Source organism: Aedes albopictus, chromosome 2, assembly GCF_035046485.1.
Source record: "Aedes albopictus strain Foshan chromosome 2, AalbF5, whole genome shotgun sequence".
NCBI classification, from domain to species: Eukaryota; Metazoa; Arthropoda; class Insecta; order Diptera; family Culicidae; genus Aedes; species Aedes albopictus.
In genome coordinates this window covers 180,493,943-180,500,391 of record NC_085137.1, presented here as the reverse complement: position 1 = coordinate 180,500,391, position 6,449 = coordinate 180,493,943, and the positions used below count along the sequence as shown (strand labels likewise).

At 37.0% G+C, this 6,449-nt stretch overlaps 1 long non-coding RNA gene across 1 annotated transcript; it reads right to left on the bottom strand.

Moving 5' to 3' along the window:
* Positions 1–2,625: 2,625 nt before the first annotated feature.
* On the bottom strand, positions 2,626–3,715 carry LOC115259949 (uncharacterized). Its single transcript, XR_003894335.2, has 3 exons — positions 3,225–3,715; positions 3,046–3,166; positions 2,626–2,982 (listed from the first exon to the last, which is right to left on the bottom strand). It is a non-coding gene; the product is annotated as an uncharacterized LOC115259949 (long non-coding RNA).
* Between the last annotated feature and the right edge of the window lie 2,734 nt (positions 3,716–6,449).

Here is a 6,449-nt window from a genome sequence, read left to right as displayed (position 1 = left end):
TTCAACCGTTTTTTGTATGACCGACTGCGGGGAGGCACGCCACTTCCTTGGGATGAAAATTGCATACAATCGTGAAGCTGGAACTCTTCAACTTTCGCAGCAGGCGCATGTGGCAAGGATCGTGCAGAATTTCGGATTGGCTGAATGTAATCCAGCGAAGTCACCCATGGAGAAAGGACTGCAACTACAACGAGATGGAACACCTACAAGAAAACCGTACAGGGAGCTGCTAGGCAGCCTAATGTACATCATGCTGTGTGTCCGACCGGATATATGCTTTCCAGTCGGGTACCTAGGCCGGTATCAACAAAACCCAATGGAATCGCACTGGCAAAGTTTAAAGAGAGTCGTCCGATACCTGAAGGGAAGCGCCAACGCCGTATTGGAGTTTCGACGACAAGACACCGAGCCGCTAATTGGATTTGCTGATGCTGACTGGGCTGCTGATAATGAAGACCGGAAATCGGTAACCGGATATGTGTTCAAAGTTTTTGGATCAACGGTTTCATGGTGCAGCAAGAAGCAAACTACGGTGGCCATATCTTCAAGTGAATCGGAATACGTCGTCTTGAGTGCAGCCACTGCAGAGGCGCTTTGGTTGGCCGGAGTTCTTGAAGACATGAAGATTAAAGATCCGAAGACACCAGTAACCATTTTTGAGGACAATAGAGGCTGCATCGGCATGGCCAACAATTTGGAAACGAAACGAAGCAAGCACATAGATGTCAAACACCATTTCATCAGGGATCATATTGCTGCAGGACGAATCCAAGTGAAGGCTGTCGGTACTCAAGAACAATTAGCTGACGTTTTCACCAAGTCCCTGGACCCTGGACGGCTCAACGAGATGCGAAGGAATCTAGGGCTCAACGATTGAGAGGGGGTGATGACGTAGCAACCCGGAAGTCAGAAGCAATCGTTAAACCAATCACAGCAATCCTGCTTCTTTGACTTTTACTTATTCTTGTCATTCTCAAACCAACTATTCAATAAACCACACGTTGTTAATCCAAGCTCTGCGTTTATAAAAGTAAAATTGAAAATTGCTCCTGTAAACCAATATTTTTGAAAATTTTACACTATTTTCACTATTGAATATTTTTTAATTGGCACTTTTTGGCAGCCGTGCTGTCAAAATTTCAATGCTTTATTATGTCCAGAATAGACCAAAAGTGACTTAACAATCGGGTCTGATAAGGCACTTTGATTTCTGAGTCATTTTTCAAAGAAAATATTCGTAAATTTCATACAAATCATTCAATACGAACTGAAAACTCACGAAAACTTTTCGACATCATTACTAGTTTGTCCAAATAGTATTCTTGTTGAAATAGTCTACATTTCTTGCACTGGGGTTGACTTTACATTCAATACCCGACAAAAAATAACGCTTATTACATTTTTAGATGAATTTTTAACACCAATTAAAAACCGTGTTTTTCATCAATTTTTTTATTGCAATTCTCTTTATTTATGTTTATCAATCAACTAAAATAATGGCAACATTTTCTTTTCCTTTGCTATGTTAACATTACAATTTCGGTTAAAGAAATAAAAAGGCGAAAATATAATGAACGCCTCTAAAAGTTGTGTGTTAAAAATAAAAAATAAAATAAAACGAGTGAAACATTGTTAATTCAGATTGAAACAGCCTTTAACTGTTAGAGATATTCTAGGTTGTAAATCTTTCGTCATGATGAAAATTCTTTATATTCTATTGAAATTGGTTATGCTGTTTGATACTCTTTAAAATTTATTTTTTCCAGTTTTCAAGAACTGCGTCCGTTAGGTCGATTCCTGCCCTTGATGTTCAAAATTCCTTCGTCGTATACATGTAACCTTGGTTCATCCCTTGACAAATCCGCATCAAGATCACGGCTCGATTATGGATACTTTTCCGATTTTTTGAAAAGTTAAAGAGGTTTTGTGCCTTCTTGAGAATTGAGAAAATCACTCAAATGGACTTTTTCATCTTTTAAAAATTTTAGTTAAAAATTTATAACACTAACAATTGAAATAGCCTGCATTTATTTAACGTGTTTTTCTTATTCAGAAATACTACTCGGATGAACTAAAAATAATATCGAAAAGTTGTATGAGATTTGTGAATATTTTTTTGAAAATGACTATTAAGGTGAAACTGGATCCATTTCCTTACTTTTTGGTTTTTGATTTTTTATAAAATAATGAACCCGCATAACCATGAACCATACTAGTACTGTTTGCCATACTGTTCGAAATCATATATCATAGTACCCCAACAGTATAGTATAACATCTAAAGCAACAATAAACCAACAGTACCATGAATGTATTCAACAGTTTGACAGATGGTTCTCGGGCAAATTACAGTATGGGGAATAGGCGGTTAAGTTATGTTACAATAAAAAAACGCCAATTTTCTCGAACAAAATTTTTCGTTTACAGTTTGTCAAAAGGTCAATGTACTATCCATTTTTTGCCCAGTTCACTGTTCAGCTAACCGTTCTACAACAGTTAAACTGTAAAATCGAAATGAAAATTGGCAATGTATATGTAACTGTTGCTTTATTGTGCAATATGGTTCAAAGGTAGTATAATATACAGTTGTGATGCAGTTAAAATATAAAATAAAACTAGCGCAATATTCAAATAATTGAATTGTGTTTATTCAAGCACCATAAAATCGAATTCCCAAAATTATTTTACTCATCTTACCCCTAAGTAGGTGCCAGCCAAAATATGTAAAACATCGATACGAACAAATTGAAATTGTTCAAGCGGGTTTCCTTCTCGAGCTTCCCGTCCGGCAGGGTCGAGTCGATCTGGATCAGGTCCTTATGCATCCGGATTTCACTGTGTGAAACAGTAATGCTCGAGTCCATTAGGAGCAGCTGCACGGGAAGGACAGCTTTTACGGTAATTCGCTGCTGGAAGACATATACTACGGTAATGTAGCTGTGGAACTTTGAATTGACTCCCACGTCCGGCTTGTAAACAGGTCCTAAAACAGAAAGGAAATTTGTAAATGTTTGAAAAATGTCTAGTTTACGGGGGAAAAACTTACCAATTCCTCGCAAAATGCATTTCCGATACCGGTGAAGAACTAACACGGAAGACTTCACCCAGCAAGAATACAGACCAGATAGGATGGAAAATCGACTGATTGCAGACTGCTGTCGGATCCTCTGTAGGAGTTTGGAAGTGGTTATATCAATAAATGAACATAAAATTTCCATTACTTACAGGAGGAGTACCCTTTCGAGCAGCTGGATTTCCTGGTGAATCCTATGTAACAACCGATTTTCACGATTAATGCGGATCTTTGAAAGCAAATCCCGCTCCTCTTTTTCACTTTGTGAAAAACAAAACAAACAGCGTGCCGCATTTTTTCAATATAAATGACGCACACACAAACTAATGTGTGGAACTGTTTACCATATTGTTGCCTATGAGTAAAACATAGTGAAGTGTGCATGTGTTAGTTTGATGTTGAAATTCAAGCACCAACTGTTTGGCAGAATGTGGACTCATGTTTCTACTATTCCTTACAACATTATCTTTCAACAATGAGCAGACATCATACCATATTGTGACTTTTTGATATGGGTTATATAAACCGTGCTATACAATCCAACGCTTCAGGTTCCATACTGTTGGACGTAAAGGGGACTGTTTGTGGTAAACTGACTCTATGTGGTAGAAGATATTTACTGTTTGGACCTCAAGGCAAAATGTTATTTTCTATGCGGGATGGAGAGTATGGATCAAGGAATCTCCTGAATTTTTTTCAGACGGAAAATGTTTTTAGTTTCTGCAGAAACCATTTTTAAGCAAAATTTCACAAAAAAATGGTTTATGCAAAAACGAAAAACATTTTCTACCTGGGAAAAATTCAGGAGATACCTTGATCCATACTCCACATGTGCACGAAAACCGATTTTGAAAATAATGAGAAAATGCTTCCAGTTTCGCCTTAACGCCATTTTCTCATTATTTGGGTTTTTGATTTTTCATAAAATAACGAAGCAATATTTTCAAAATCGGTTTTCGTGCACATGTGGAGTATGGATCAAGGTATCTCCTGACTTTTTCCCAGGTAGAAAATGTTTTTCGTTTTTGCAGAAACCATTTTTGAATAAAATTTCACAAAAAAATGGTTTCTACAAAAATGGAATACTTTTTCCACTACAAAAAAATTCAGAAGATACCTTGATCCATGCGCTACATGTGCACGAAAACCGATTTTGAAAATATTGCTTCGTTATTTAATGAAAAATCAAAAACCAAAATAATGAGGAAATGCTTCCAGTTTCGCCTTAAAATAGCATCAGATATCAAAGTGCCTTATCAGACCCGATAGTTAAGTCTATTTTGGTCTATTCTGGACATAATGAAGTATTGAAATTTTGACAGCACGGCCGCGAAAAAGTGCTTATTCCAAGCTTATTCAAAAAATATTCAATAGTGAAAATAGTGAAAAAATTTCAAAAAAATGGTTTACTGGAGCAATTATCAATTTTACAGAGTTAGTGTCTTCGGCAGGATAGTGTATTTCAGTAGTATTTACAAACTTGTAGAACATATTGTCTATCCGGTTGGAATCAAGACCGACATTCAATCAAAAATTGCCATTTTCTTAGTCTACAAGTGTCGCAACTGTTTCGCATCTAGTGCGCTGTGTTGCTGACAACAACGGGAAGGATGCGCACTACTTTTGACATGATTAAAAAACGTCGCGAGTTGGGTCGCGTCGCGACTTGATTGTGCGAAGTCCGGTTTGGTGGCGGCCCGACAATATCACGTTCAAATTTTACGATATAATCATGGAAAAGAACAAAAAACTGATTTTGAGGTTGTTTTTTAAAACTTTTATATTTTCTTCCGAAAAATGAAGTCCAAGCTATATGGTCTTTAGCAAAGTTACTTGAAATTACTTGTTCTACAACTTTGCTGAAGACATCTACCCTCAAAAAAAAATATTTTGAAAAAATAAGTTTTTGCTCTTGCTGTTCACCTTACAGTTTTACCATACAGTGAATATGCACAAAAATAGAGGATTTTTCTGAACATATCATATCATATCTGAACATTCTGAACATATCCTCGTCACAGAAGCGGCAATTTGAGGTTTGGATTGCTCCGATCTTTTGTAGATGGTATCTGTAGGGGCAGTGTCCAGTAGGCCGTCCCTTATTTTGCAAAAATTAGAAATGTTATAAGTTCGTAAGTGGAAAATGATCGTTTTAGCTAAGAAATGATTGTGTCAAAATTTGAAGTCCATATCTCAAGGCTTAGTGGTTCCTCAAGGGGCCTAACGTTGTCAAAAATGGTATGGGACCAAAAAAACATGAAATTTTTTTCGACAAAAAAAATATGCTATTCTACTAAAACCGGTGATTTTAGGACCCTAATGGGCCAAAAATTTGCTTAGAATTGCGATATCTCTACTCGTTTTTGAGTTATTGAACAAAATAGGGTAGGTTTCCTTCGAAATCTAAAAAAATGGTCAAAAATGCTGATTTTTCGGTCATTTTTTGCCAATAACTCAAAAACGAGTAGAGATATCGCAAATCTTAGCACATTTTCGGCCCTTTAGGGTCCTAAAATTACCAGTTTTAGTAGAGTAGCGTATTTTTTCGTCGAAAAAAATTTCATGTTTTTTTGGTCCCATACCATTTTTGACAAGTTTAGGCCCCTTGAGGGACCACTTAGCCTTGAGATATGGACTTCAAATTTTGACACGATCGTTTCTTAGCTAAAACGATCATTTTCCACTTACGAACTTATAACATATCTATTTTTTGCAAAATAAGGGACGGCCAGTTATTAGACCGGTGTAGATGTTGAGATCCCTTTTGTTGAGACCTAATAGTTGTTGGGTTTTCTTGGGGTTTATCGTTACGATCCTTTTGGATTGGCTCGTATGGAGAAGCGCATTCCAGTTTGATGTGGTTTGACTGACCATATATTTGTTCAGTTCCATTTTACAGAGCAGTCTGAGATCCCGCAGAAGGGTTCAGGGCCAATGAACCTTTCATTAGATCCATTCCTGGCTAACTCATCAGCAATCTCGTTTCCCTCTAGACCCCTATGTCCTGGGATCCAATATAGGTAGACTCGATTGCGTATGAATAAGTTTTTCAAAGCCAGAATGCATTCCCACACTAGCTTTGAGTTACAAGTGTAGTTATTAAGCGACTTAAGTGCCGCTTGACTGTCAGAGAAAATACATATTTTTGCAAACCTATACTTTCTCCTCAGGTATAATAATATGCATTCTAATATTGCATATATTTCCGCCTGAAATACTGTGGGCCATTGTCCTACCTCTCAAAAAATCCAATGATTTTATTTATGTGTGAAAACACATATTCTGAGGGACAGAGTTCATTCCGACGTTTATAACCGCCACACATATTTTTTGGAAGTTTCACCAGTGACATCGAAATCCAATAGTAAAAATCCATA